The sequence below is a fragment of the Bombina bombina genome, chromosome 11, assembly GCF_027579735.1.
Source record: "Bombina bombina isolate aBomBom1 chromosome 11, aBomBom1.pri, whole genome shotgun sequence".
In the NCBI taxonomy this organism is placed as follows: Eukaryota; Metazoa; Chordata; class Amphibia; order Anura; family Bombinatoridae; genus Bombina; species Bombina bombina.
In genome coordinates this window covers 169,629,456-169,643,353 of record NC_069509.1, presented here as the reverse complement: position 1 = coordinate 169,643,353, position 13,898 = coordinate 169,629,456, and the positions used below count along the sequence as shown (strand labels likewise).

The 13,898-nt window shown below is 37.7% G+C and overlaps 1 protein-coding gene across 5 annotated transcripts in view; it reads right to left on the bottom strand.

The window, feature by feature from the left end:
- The window catches only part of EEF2K (eukaryotic elongation factor 2 kinase), a 132,808-nt gene extending 119,192 nt beyond the window's left edge, over nucleotides 1-13,616 (bottom strand). For 2 of the 5 annotated variants that reach the window (XM_053694786.1, XM_053694788.1), the window contains exon 1: nucleotides 13,481-13,496. The gene's annotated coding sequence lies outside the window, so the exon portion shown is untranslated. Of the gene's footprint in view, nucleotides 1-13,480 lie in introns of all 5 variants that reach the window. The other 3 variants (XM_053694785.1, XM_053694784.1, XM_053694787.1) reach the window with 3 other exon arrangements.
- Between the last annotated feature and the right edge of the window lie 282 nt (nucleotides 13,617-13,898).

Genomic DNA, 13,898 nt, shown 5'->3' with positions numbered 1-13,898 from the left:
TTTCAGCAAAGGATAACAAGATAATGAAGCAAATTTAATAATAGAAGTAAATTGCAAAGTTGTTTAAAATTCTATGGTTTGTCCAAATCATGAAAGAAAATGTTGGGGTTTCCTGTCCCTTTAAGCTAATTAACATGGCTGTCAGTTTATTTTAATAAAAAAGGTGGCAACCCTATATGGCATACAACAGATAACTTTAGTTATGTTGAAAACAAACGGATACTGCAGGAACAATACAGATGCGCGGAATATAACCGAGACACAAGCAAGGCCGGGAAGTATAAACAAAGCAGAAGCGGCAGCACAGATCTCTGGGTCGCCACAGTGTTATGAATCACTATAAAAATATCCATTTTGCAGCCCTGCGCACCCCTCTGAGGAAGCGTGCTGTGAAACGCAACTGCATCACGCAACTGCATCAGGGGCCACGTGTTAATTTAACTTGCTCGCCGTTTGCTTAACTAATAAAAATACTTTTGAAATAATATCTTAAACTCAACAAATATCTCCACAATTGTCAACAACTTTCCAATTTACTTTTATCATCAATTTTGCTTTGTTTTCTTGATATTTTTAGTTGAAAACTAACCCTAGGTAGGCTCATATGCTAATTTCTTAGCCCTTGAAGGCTGCCTCTTCTCTGTATGCATTTTAAAAGTGTTTCACAACTAGAGGGCGTTAGTTCATGTGTGCCATATCGATAACATTGCGTTTAGGCCCGTGAAGTTACCTTGGAATCAGCACTGATTGGCTAAAATGCAAGTCTGTCAAAAGAACCGAGATAAGGGTCAATTTGCAGAGGCTTAGATACAAGGTAATCACAGAAGTAAAAAGTATATTAATATAACCGTGTTAGCTGTGCAAAACTGGGGACTGGGTAATAAAGGGATAATCTGTCTTTTTAAACAATAAAAATTCTGGTGTAGACTGTCCCTTTAAAGGAATACTAAAACCATTTTTTTTCTTTCATGATTCAGATAGAGCAACAATTTTACGTAACTTTCTAATTTACTCCTATTATCATTTTTTCTTCATTCTCATGCTATCTTTATTTGAAAAGCAGAAATGTAAGCTTAAGAATTTGATTAAAAACAGGGGCACTTTAATTCATCAAAATTTACATTTCACTCCTGTTGTGAAAAGAAAACTTACCTTTTAATCTTGACAGCCGCTCCAGTTTCCTCCACCCGTCACAAAGCCTCTTCCTGGGTCTAAAATGAGGAATCCGGCTTCCTCCAATCACAGCAGTGAATCAGACACTGATTCCCCCGGGGGAAGCCGTGATTGGAGGATGACCTATCCATCTATTCTGACATCAGAAATGGCTTGCAACGACCAGAGGAAGCTGGAGCGGCTGTCAAGATTAAAAGGTAAGTTTTTTTTTCACAACAGGAGTGAAATGTAAATTTTGATGAATTAAAGTGCCCCTGTTTTTAATAAAAAATTTAAAAATTCGCTCTTTAGCATCAAAATTTACATTCACTTTAAATTGTTTAGTTGGGCAGCAAAAATGTAACCTTGTTTTGAGGTCTTTTATTGACATACAGAATAAAATAAATATTTTATACTAATTAGAGAGCATACACATATGGGATTACTATGTCCCTCTATTTGTGCCAAAAACCATTTTTTTAGTATAACTATTCATTGAGTTAACTATGTGAGTTAATATATTAATAATGCTTAAAGGGACAGTCTACACCAGAATTGTTATTGTTTAAAAATATAGATAATCCCTTTATTACCCATTCCCCAGTTTTGTATAACCAGCACAGTTATATTAATACACTTTTTACCTCTGTGATTACCTTGTATCTAAGCATCGTTTGACAGCCCCCTGATCACATGACTTTTTATTTATTATTGCGGTGTTGCACTGACTCTTAAATAACTCCACAGGCATGAGCACAATGATATCTATATGGCCCACATGAACTAGCAGTCTCCTGTTGTGAAAAGCTAATAAAAAAAAGCATTCAGGTAAGAGGCTGTCTGTAGTGGCCTAGAAACAGGCAGAAATTTAGAGGTTTAAATGTTATAAGGTATATAAATATAACAATGTCGTCTGTGCAAAGCTGAGGAATGGGCAGAAAGGCATTGTCTTTCATTTTAACCCCTTAATGACCGCAGCACTTTTCCATTTTCTGTCCGTTTGGGACCAAGGCTATTTTTACATTTTTGCGGTGTTTGTGTTTAGCTGTAATTTTCCTCTTACTCATTTACTGTACCCACACATATTATATACCGTTTTTCTCACCATTAAATGGACTTTCTAAAGCTACCATTATTTTCATCATATCTTATAATTTACTATAAAAAACATTATAAAATATGAGGAAAAAATGGAAAAAAACACACTTTTTCTAACTTTGACCCCCAAAATCTGTTACACATCTACAACCACCAAAAAACACCCATGCTAAATAGTTTCTAAATTTTGTCCTGAGTTTAGAAATACCCAATGTTTACATGTTCTTTGCTTTTTTTGCAAGTTATAGGGCCATAAATACAAGTAGCACTTTGCTATTTCAAAACCACTTTTTTTCAAAATTAGCGCTAGTTACATTGGAACACTAATATCTTTCAGGAATCCCTGAATATCCATTGACATGTATATATTTTTTTTTAGAAGACATCCCAAAGTATTGATCTAGGCCCATTTTGGTATATTTCATGCCACCATTTCACTTTTTCACAAACTTTAGGTTTCTCACTGAAATTATTTACAAACAACTTATGCAATTATAGCATAAATGGTTGTAAATGCTTCTCTGGGATCCCCTTTGTTCAGAAATAGCAGACATATATGGCTTTGGCGTTGCTTTTTGGTAATTAGAATGCCACTAAATGCCACTGCGCACCATACGTGTATTATGCCCAGCAGTGAAGGGGTTAATTAGGGAGCATGTAGGGAGCTTCTAGGGTTAATTTTAGCTTTAGTGTAGTGTAGTAGACAACCCCAAGTATTGATCTAGGCCCATTTTGGTATATTTCATGCCACTATTTCATCGCCAAATGCGATCAAATTAAAAAAAAAACGTTAATTTTTTCACAATTTTAGGTTTCTCACTGAAATTATTTACAAACAGCTTGTGCAATTATGGCACAAATGGTTGTAAATGCTTCTCTGTGATGTCCTTTGTTCAGAAATAGCAGACATATATGACTTTGGCGTTGCTTTTTGGTAATTAGAAAGTCGCTAAATGCTGCTGCGCATCACACGTGTATTATGGCTAGCAGCGAAGGGGTTAATTAGGTAGTTTGTAGGGAGCTTGCAGGGTTAATTTTAGCTTTAGTGTAGATATCAGCCTCCCACCTGACACATCCCACCCCCTGATCCCTCCCAAACAGCTCCCTTCCCTCCCCCACCACACAATTGTCCCTGCCATCTTAAGTACTGGCAGAAAGTCTGCCAGTACAAGAAAAAAAAAAGAAGCATATTTACATATGCTGTGTTTAGGATCCCCCCTTAGCCCCCAACCTCCCTGATCCCCCCAAAACAGCTCTCTAAGCCTCCCCCTCTGCCTTATTGGGGGCCATCTTGGGTACTGGCAGCTGTCTGCCAGTACCCAGTTTGCACACAAACAAGTGTTTATTTTTTATTTTTTTTTATCTTTTTCTGTAGTGTAGCTTCCCCCCCCCACCCCCCACATAAATGACACCTAAAGGTTTTTTTTTACATTCTAGGTCCCACTTTTATTTTGTTTTGGGACACATTTTTCTGTAGTGTAGCGGTTCCCACCCGCTCCCTCCCCGTGCACGCGCCCGCCCCCTCGGACTCCCCCGCCCACGATCCCGCCCCCCTCCACATGACCAGGACCATTGATGGCCGCCACCCACCTCCCACACCGGCTCCCACCCACCAACGATACCGGCCATCGATGTCCGGTGCAGAGAGGGCCACAGAGTGGCTCTCTCTGCATCGGATGGCCGTAGAAGGTTATTGCAGGATGCCTCCATATCGAGGCATCACTGCAATAACCAGAAAGCAGCTGGAAGCGAGCAGGATCGCTTCCAGCTGCTTTCCACACCGAGGACGTGCAGGGTACGTTCTCAGGCGTTAACTGCCTTTTTTCTGAGGACGTACCCTGCACGTCCTCGGTCATTAAGGGGTTAAACAATAACAATTTTAGAGCTGCAACAATTGATCGGGATTTGAGGGTGTGATGTCACGTTGTGGGCGGAGTCCAATCTTCCAAACTGCAAACCGTAATCATAGACATTGTTAACAATATACAGTCCGTGTAATATACAGATGTTCTAGCTGTGGTTCTCTTTAAACCCCTGTGATTTTAACACATGTTTTAATAAATTGTTTTTACATTCATTTGACTTCACTTCTATCTGCTCCTGCTGGAGTCTCCCATTGCTTTTATATCTAGTGCTTGATGTGAAGCTCTGCAGTATGTGAGTATACAACTTACATGTGAATTAACCCTGTAGTCTCACAGGACTTTACCATTGGCAGCATTGATCTGTTTTATTTGTGGTTAACCCTTGGAGTTCGACTGCAGTATTAATTTCCACTGAGAAGTAATCCGTGGGATCACTTATGAACATTTGGAGTTGGGACTTAGTCTCCAATTGACTTTTTTGGACATATCCTTTTTGCACTAACACATTGTTTTTTGTTTGATTTATATTTTTTCGTGTTTTAACAGGTTAATAATTTTCTTTTTCTGTATAGCAATTTTAGTGCTGACTGTCCCTTTAAATCTGTATTGACCTAAGTACATGTATATTATCAAGATCTACAAGTAGTGACTATTTATTTTTTGTGATCTTTCTTTCTAAAGTTTACTCCACAGTGAAGAAAACACAACAATCAAGTACTGCCATTAAACAGAACTGCAGTCTCTTCTAGTTGTGGAATGCTGAGACTTATAGTTCCTAAACACAGGAACTGCACTTCTAGACAGCTTGAAGACCTGTGTGACTGCCTGAGTACAGAGATAAATACAGTTGTGTATACTGGGTTTGTAACAGTTTGGGAGCGCTGACCCACTGTCCCTCAGGATAAATCACCCAGTTTCTAGTTTAATAAACAGGTACTGCCTATAACTGCCCACTGACTGCCTGACTCAACCTTTTCCCCTCAAATCACATTATATGGCAGAAGGTTTGCAACAATGTCAAAACTGCTGTCATATGGTACTCTAGACACGTGCACGCTCCTGAGCTTACCTCCCTGCTTTTCAACAAAAGATACCAAGAGAGTGAATTAAAGGAGCTGGCCCAATTCTGAAGCACTAGATGGCAACAATTTTGCAAGAATGTTATTCATTAGCAAGAGCACTAGATGGCAGCACTATTTCCTGCCATATAGTGCTAAAAACACCTACCTAGGTATCTCTTTAACACAGAATTTCATGGGATAAATTGGATAATAGAAGTAAATTGGAAACTTTCTTTTAAATTGTATGCTTTGTCTGAGTCAGAAAATACGTTTTTTGGGTTTCATATCTCTTTAACGGTCGTCAGCCAGTTGTAAACACCAACAATGTAAACCTAGACAGAGTTTCTATGTTAAGAAACAAGTCAATAAACTCCTACAGCAAGTATCAGATATCAGTGCCGTCCCCCTTGGCAAATTTATGAGTTTTGACCTCATGTGACCACAAAAGACACCCAGCAGAAGTTTAAGAGAATAGATGTGATATTACTGAGTGTGGTCATATTACACAAACACAAAAGTCAATACTTAAATCCTTAAAACAAATACAGTTTGTAACATTTATTTAGTTTTTAGTTAAACATTCTGTTAAACCATTCTGTTTAATTATCTTGGCTTCTTTTTTTAAGTTTCTACTAAAAAAAAAAAAAAAAAAAAAAAAGATTAACAGCATAAAATATAAAGCTCACACCCTACATGAAGGCTGATTTAAAAAAAAAAAAAAGACTGCAAAAATAAGTAGACGAGGAACATATGATAGAAAGCCTGATATGAACAATAGAATTGAGAGAGCCAGTTTTACAGAGAGGAAATCCAACGCTTTAAAGAATAACAACTGAGTTTAAAAGATTAAACCAGGGTCTGACAAGTTTATTTCATATTTAGGAGTCCGCAGAGATATTAAACAGCAAAGCTAACACTTTTCTAGAAGCCACACAAGGGTGTCTGAGTTCAAACATATGTGCAATGACTGAAAATATGCAGCTCATTATAGCCTTCTTTACTGGCACATGGTAATCAAAAGGTAATCAAAAGGAAACTAAATAGAAAACTTTTCTTTAATGATTTAGGCAGAGAGTGCAATTTAAAAAATAATTTAGTTCTATTATCAAATTTGCTTCATTCGCATTGTATCCTTTGTTGAAGAACATACCTAGGTAGACAGAGTGAATGTGTCTCATTAAGTAATCTTGCAAAGGTATTACACTGTTAAAAGTATTCTTGCAAAACGGCTGCCCTATAGAGCTCCAGATACGTGCATTCCCCTAAGCCTACTTTCCTGCTTTTCAAAAAAGGATACCAAAAAACAAGGTCAATTTGATACTAAAAGTAAATTGGAAAGATTTTTTTTAATTGTATGCTCTATGTAGATAGCGAACAAAACCATTTTGGTTTTCATGTCGCTTTCAACTCCTTTTCATTAGAGCATACATGGGTAGGCTAAGGAGAATGCATGTGGACAGTATACACCAATGTTCATATAAATGCATGTAATAGACACTACTATAAAGAAGAATATGCACAGATACTGATATAAAAATCCAGTATAAAACCTTTTAAAAAAACTTACTTTGAAGCTCCCAGTTTAGCACTAATGAGGGTTAGGCTGGGACAACCTGTGAAAGGGGCCGAAAAAACAGAAAGAGCAGATACTTCCCCCCCCCCCTCCCCCACATATGAAAAGACAGATTACACATACAGGAGCAACAGGAATCTGTAGACTTCAGTCTACATCTGACACTTTGGGCTCGATTTATCAAAGCCCCTACAGCTGCAAGTTGTCACAAGAACCTGCTTGCCGTATTTAACAAGCAGCGGTCATCAGACCGCTGATTTCCTAACCTCTTCGCCACCTCTAAGATGGCAAAATTCAATCTCTGTGGTCTAGTCCGACCGAGGAGATTGACAGCTCCTGCCCGCGCGTGATTGGCTGTGCGCGGGCAGGGGGGGAATTGCACGCGATCACAAAATAGCGCTCGTGTGCAATGGTAATTTTCTCCGGGGAAATTCGCCCCACCAGAGGCGAGCTGAGGTGGACAGGGGTGCTTATATGCGCCCCTGTCCACCTCAGCTTTGATAAATCGAGCCCTTTTGGGGCTTGGTTAGGAGTCTGAAAATCAGCACAATATTATAAAAAAATCAGCAAAACTATACATTGTTACAAAAACACTGCCAGGTGGGCTATATCAATGGATCATCTACAAAACATTTATGCAAAGAAAAATCTAGTCTATAGTGTCCCTTTAATAAAATACAGGTAGCCCTCAGTTTACGCCGGGGTTAGGTTCCAGAAGGAATGGTTGTAAATCGAAACCGTTGTAAATTGAAACCCAGTTTATAATGTAAGTCAATGGGAAGTGAGGGAGATAGGTTCCAGACGCCTCTCAAAATTGTCATAAGTAACACCTAATACATTATTTTTACAGCTTTGAAATGAAGACTTTAAATGCTAAACAGCATTATAAACCTAATAAAATAATCACGCAACACAGAATATATAATTAAACTAAGTTAAATGAACAAAAACATTTGCTAAACAGCGTTATAAACCTAATAAACTAATCACACAATACAGACTTCTCTTGCATGTTTCTGCAAACAGTTCTTTCTATGCATTCCAATCTAGACTGATTTAAAGACAGTAAGATCTTGTTCCTTTGAAATCTGCTCGATAGCTCAGGTCTGGTTAAACTGATTAATTTCAGCTTGCTTAGCTTTGCTGCAACACAAGCGGACAGCTCCCCCTACTGGCTATTTTAATAAATGCACTGCTTTTCAATAGCAGTCACATGACTGGAAAAACAGGTTGTTATTCTGAAACGGTGTAAATTGAACCGTTGTAAAACGAGGGCCACCTGTACTGTACAATTGTATAATCCAGAAATGCACAATAAAAAGACAATGCATTAGCAATTTCAAATGATCAGTAGATTTTCTTCTGATAAATTTCAAAGATTGCTTGATTGCTTAATTTTCCTGTCCACTGTATCATGTGACAGCCATCAGCCAATTACAGACTCATATACGCTGAACTCTTGCACATGCTCTGTAGGAGCTGCTGCCTCAGAAAGTTTGTATATAAAAAGACTGAGAATATATTGATACTAGAACAAATAGAAAAGTTGTTTAAAATGGTATGCTTTGTCTTCATTCTCTTTATTTGATTTATCTTTATTTGAAAAGCCGGTATGTAAAGCACTATATTTAGCCACTAATCAGCAAGCACTACCCAGGTGCTGAACCAAAATGGGTGGCTCCTAAACTTTACATTCCTGCTTTTAAAAAAAAACATAGCAAGAGAACAAAGAAAAATTGATAATAGGAGTCAATTAGAAAGTTGCTTAAAACTGCTGCACTACCTGAATCATTAAAGGAAAAAACTGGGTTTAGTGTCCCTTTAACCCAATAAGGACAAGCGCCGTACCCTGTACGACGCTGCTGTCCTGGGCCTCTCTCTGATGCAATCTCGTAGCAAGTGGGGCAGTGCAGAAATAGACAGGCAGAGTTACTGATGCATAGAGGGCCACTCTCTGCATCGGACAGTGGTAGTGCAGATTGTTGGTGGTGTGGGAGGGTTAGGACGGAGGCGGGTGGGCAGCCCATAGCGGGAGGGGGGCGGTAAACTAACAGCAGCAGGGGGGGGAGAAGGGGAAAGTAGGTAGAGGGTAATTCTATGGTGGAGGGGGGATTAGAGGGTAGAGGTATGATCTTGGAGGGGGAGGGGTAAATGAGGGAGGGGGCAGCTACACTACAGAAAAAACATGTTTTTGTTTTTATTTATAAAAAAAAAAAAAAATTATAGCAAACTGGGTACTGGCAGACAGCTGCCAATACCTAAGATGGCAGAAATCAGTTAGATGGGGAAGGTTTAGAGAACTGTTTTGGGGGCGATCAGGGAGGTTAGGGGGGGTAAGGGGGGATCCTACAGTATAGACAACAGAATATATATATATATATATATATATATATATATATATATATATATATATTTTATGTAAAAAAAAGCCTTATATTTTCATACTAGCAGACTTTCTGACAGTACTTAAGATTGGGGTGACCATTGGGGGGTGGGGGAGGGAAGAGAGCTGTTTGAGAGGAATCAGGTAGGGATCAGGGGGTGGGAAGTGTCAGGTTGGAGGGTAATCTCTACATTAAAGCTAAAATTAACCTTACAAGCTACCTGATTAACCCCTTCACTTCTAGGAATAATAAAAGTGTGGTGCGCAGCTGCAATTAGCGGCCTTCTAATTACCAAAAAGCAATGGCAAAGCCATATATGTCTGCTGTTTTTGAAAAAAGGGGATCCCAGATAAGCTTTTACAACCATTTGTGTCCTGACTGCACAAGCTGTTTGTTAATAATTTCGGTGAGAAACCTAAAGTTTGTGAAAAAGTGAACCTTTTTTGAATTGATTGCATTTGGAGGTGAAATGGTGGCATGAAATATACCAAAATGGGCCTAGATTAATACTTTGGGTTGTCTACTAAATAAATATATATATAGTTTGGATAGGTAAATATTAAAAAGCAATGCCCTATTTCTGTTTAAATGTAGTGATGTAAAAAATGCTCTGGTCTTTGGGGAAGATTTAGTCTGAAATGCCCGGTCCTTAAAGTGGTTAATTTTGACTTTAGTGTTCCTTTAAGCACTAAATGTATAACATTGTTACAAACATTGTTGTAGACACTACTGCCATATAGTGCTCATGACAAGTGTCACTAGATATGACCTAACTTGGCTGAAAAAGTTTAGATAATGTGCCAAATTCAGCTAGGGCTGGGCTGTAGGTTGAATCATAGAAAGAAAGAGCAATTTTCATATTTTCCATTAAAGGGACATAACTAGTGCAAAAATAAAATGATTTAATACGTTGGAACAAGTTATTTACCTTATTTATGTGTTTAACTCCTGCAACATATTGCTATTGAGCAGGACACAGCTCTTGAAGCAATTTGAATCAACATATACATACAGTGACCAATTACCAACAAACTTCTACTCAGGACTGGCACTGTTTTTCCACAGTTAAACACATAGTTAAGGGGGGAGTATTTGTGCAAATATAAATGCACTTTATTTTTGCATTAGTGTGTCCCTTTAAATATGATTAGAAAGCCGGACTGACTGACCAATAAATTAGATAGATACCTAGGTAGGCATCTGGAGCACTACATTGCAGGAAATAGCGCTGCCCTCTAGTGCTCTTGAACTGAATAAACAAAACTGCTGCCATATAGTGCTCTAGACATGTGCACGCCCCTGAGCTTATGTCCTTGCTTTTCAACAAAGATAACCAAGAGAATGGAGAAAACGTGATAATAGCTGTAAATGAGATCATTCATTTTGGGTTTCATGTCCCTTTAAATTGAGGTTAATGTCCCTTTATGGAGCACTATTTGAGTTTATTTTAGCTGGAGCTGCTGAGCTAAAACCTATGGCCAAATAACCTGAAGCTAAAGAACAAATAACACAGGTCAAGAAAGCTTATTATATGGTCACTTCTGCTACAAAACATGCGCTACTTGTCATTTAAAGGGACAGAAAGTTGCTCTAATTGCACTATTGCATGCCCATGGCTTTGCACAACTTTGTAGTGGTTAAATACATTGTTAAAGTCCAGACCAGCAGCACATAACCAATCCTAAACTGAACACAGCACATATGCTGTCCCTGATTGGCTGGTTGGTCATATTCAGCTCTGAATTGGCTGAATCCAGAACTGACTTTAAAAATGCATGGACAGTAAACACCTTGTAAATACAACATTGTTTTGCACTCTTTCACTAAATTAACATATCAACAGAATCTGAACTATACTAGAACAGATTAACACCTTGTTTGCTGCATTTGTTTTTCAATCGTCAAACTCCACCATTTGCCTTATTTAGAGGATCCAATCCATACTTGTGTCTAGATAAGATAGGACTTGCCAAAGGGGGTGAATACATAATGAAACTATATTGAAAAGTTGGTTTAGTATCTATAATTAATTATTTTCCATTACAATCTCAAGTGTTTAGTGTCTGTAACACCTTTGCAAGAGTTAAACATTATTATTGACTTTAATTTGCCTGATGTGCTATATTTATTATTATTATCGGTTATTTGTAGAGCGCCAACAGATTCCGCAGTACTAAAAAGACGTTTAGAATCTTTGGAGATTTTTTTTTTTTTTTTTAAATCAGAACATTAACAGTGATTAGCCCCTTTAAAATACCTCCCAAAATATTTTGTAAATTATTCTTCAAAAAACAGGGACATTACAAGTTTACACTGTGATCAAATATGTGGGTGTGTAGTTTCAGTATTAATCATTCGCTTACTTCCTAGTTTGCTGATCAAAAAGGTTTTCCTTAAAGGGACACTGAAGTCTATATTTTATATTATACATATATATATAATATTTTGAAATGCATTAACACCTTTTTTTAATAACCGGATGATACTCAGCTAAAGGGAATATTTTATTGCCAAGCTTGGGAAGGGGTAATTCTTTCTACCAATAGAACTGTGGTAACTGTCCTAATCAGCCAATCAGGATGCTTTTGTGGTAATAGGTTTCATTACCCCTAATCCCCCAGAGATTATACTTGGTGTTATACTGTACACCAGTGTTTTTCAACCAGTGTGCCGTGGCACACTAGTGTGCCGTGAGAGATCCTCAGGTGTGCCACGGCAGACTGACAACAGTGTGACATATTTTTTAAACTTTGCTTGTTTTTTACTCCCAGTGCAGGGGTAGTTTGTAGGAGGCATGGCATAACAGCACAATACATACAGTATGTGTGTGTTTGTGTGTTTGTGTGTTTGTTTGTGTATATATATATATATATATGCTGTATTAGGCTACAATGTGTGATTTTTTTAAAATTTTGGGATGGTGGTGTGCCACAGGATTTTTTAATGTAAAAAAGTGTGCCACGGCAAAAAAAAAGGTTAAAAATCACTGCTGTACACTGTCCCACTTGTAGAGATGCACAGAAGAGGATTCTCAGACTGCAATTTCACAAAAAACAAACCTCATATTTAGCTGTGTCAGCCCCAGCCAGTACCAGACATTCTAGAATCTATGAGAAACTACTATATATATATATATATATATATATATATATATATATATATATATATATATATATTTACACACTTTTCGAAAAAATTGTTTTCTTGTGTACCTTTAAATACTTTCAATAATATAGCACAAAAATATTAAGATGCATATTGTTTCATCCTGTATTGTATATTAAGTCACTGTGTTATGTATCATATTTTATTTATGTATTTATTTATTTTTCCCTTTTGTGGCTGTTTCCACAATTAACACAAAAGAAGATACAGTTAAAATAATTAGGAAAGAAATTTTTTTTTTATATAATCTACAAATCTATTAAAACAATTCACGATGTTTAAAACTACAAATGAAAGAGGGTTGGAATATTATGTAAAACAGCTAAATAATATTTGTGTCCAGCCAATCAGAGGTTTAATGTTATGGAATGTTGACAACTGTATGTCAGATATATTGATACAATGTTCCACAGATCAGTAATATTTATTCTGGTGCAAATGTTACTAAAACCACATTATTTTAGTGGTTCTGTGCATTATGTCACAGTATTCTTCTCATGTATTTATTTGCACAATGTCTAAGATGGCATTTTAAAACACCTAATGTCCCTTGAAGTGTTTTCTGGCTGTGAATGAGTTAAAGAATATGCAGTCTGCTGCCTTCTGCTTTGTTATTGTGCATTTAAAAATCATGACCAATCCTAGAGGGAGAGAAAACACTATCAGACCTTGCAAAATGCAAAACAAAAAAACATCACACATACCTCATCCTGCAGTGTACTTGTTAGCTTGTCATTTACATGACCACATTATTAGATTTCAGACCTTGCTCTAATACAAATTGTATGAAATAGAAATAACCCATACTCTAAATCTAAATCTACATTATTTATTTAATAAGGATACAGTGATTAGCTACTTGCTCTTAAATAACATAATAAAAAAAAGGATCTCCACAATAGTGTAATGATCATAATTCCATAAAAGGCATTATTATTGACATACACATATGGTGGCACCACTGCTGACTCTGGCCTGCACAACACTGTACTGAACTTCCTATAAATAAAGATACATAAAGACAGATAGCTAATGGGTAGCTGCTGTGTGTATATATATATATTTATTTATACACACACATAAAGCTTGCAGTGCATATGAATACTTGTACTGCACAGGATACAGATAAAGGGAGGTTTTGCACTGAATAAGGAGATCAGCTCAGGGATGGATCTGACTTACCTTACACAGATGAAGACTCCCTACAAAAGCAGCTGTACTGTGTGCTCAGAGACAGAGAGCATGGAGACCAGCAGTGTGCTCTGTGCTTAGACTCACGCACCACAACACCCTGCCTGAGGAAGATACAGAAATCCTGCTGTCTGATAGCCCCGCCCATCCACTAACCACGCCCACCAACATACAGAACCTTCAGTGTCAATCACCCCTATCGCTAGTAGCCACGCCCACAATCACTCCCACGTGGGAAGCTTTACGTTCTATCACTGGTCACGCCCACACACTGTTGTAACGCCCCCGTCTACATGACGTTCCGTGACTTTTCTGCCCCGCACAGACCCGGGCTGGGGGGGAACACACGTGGTCGTTTGGTTTTGTTATTTTTGTCATTAAATAAATACATGTGCTTAAAAAATATTCC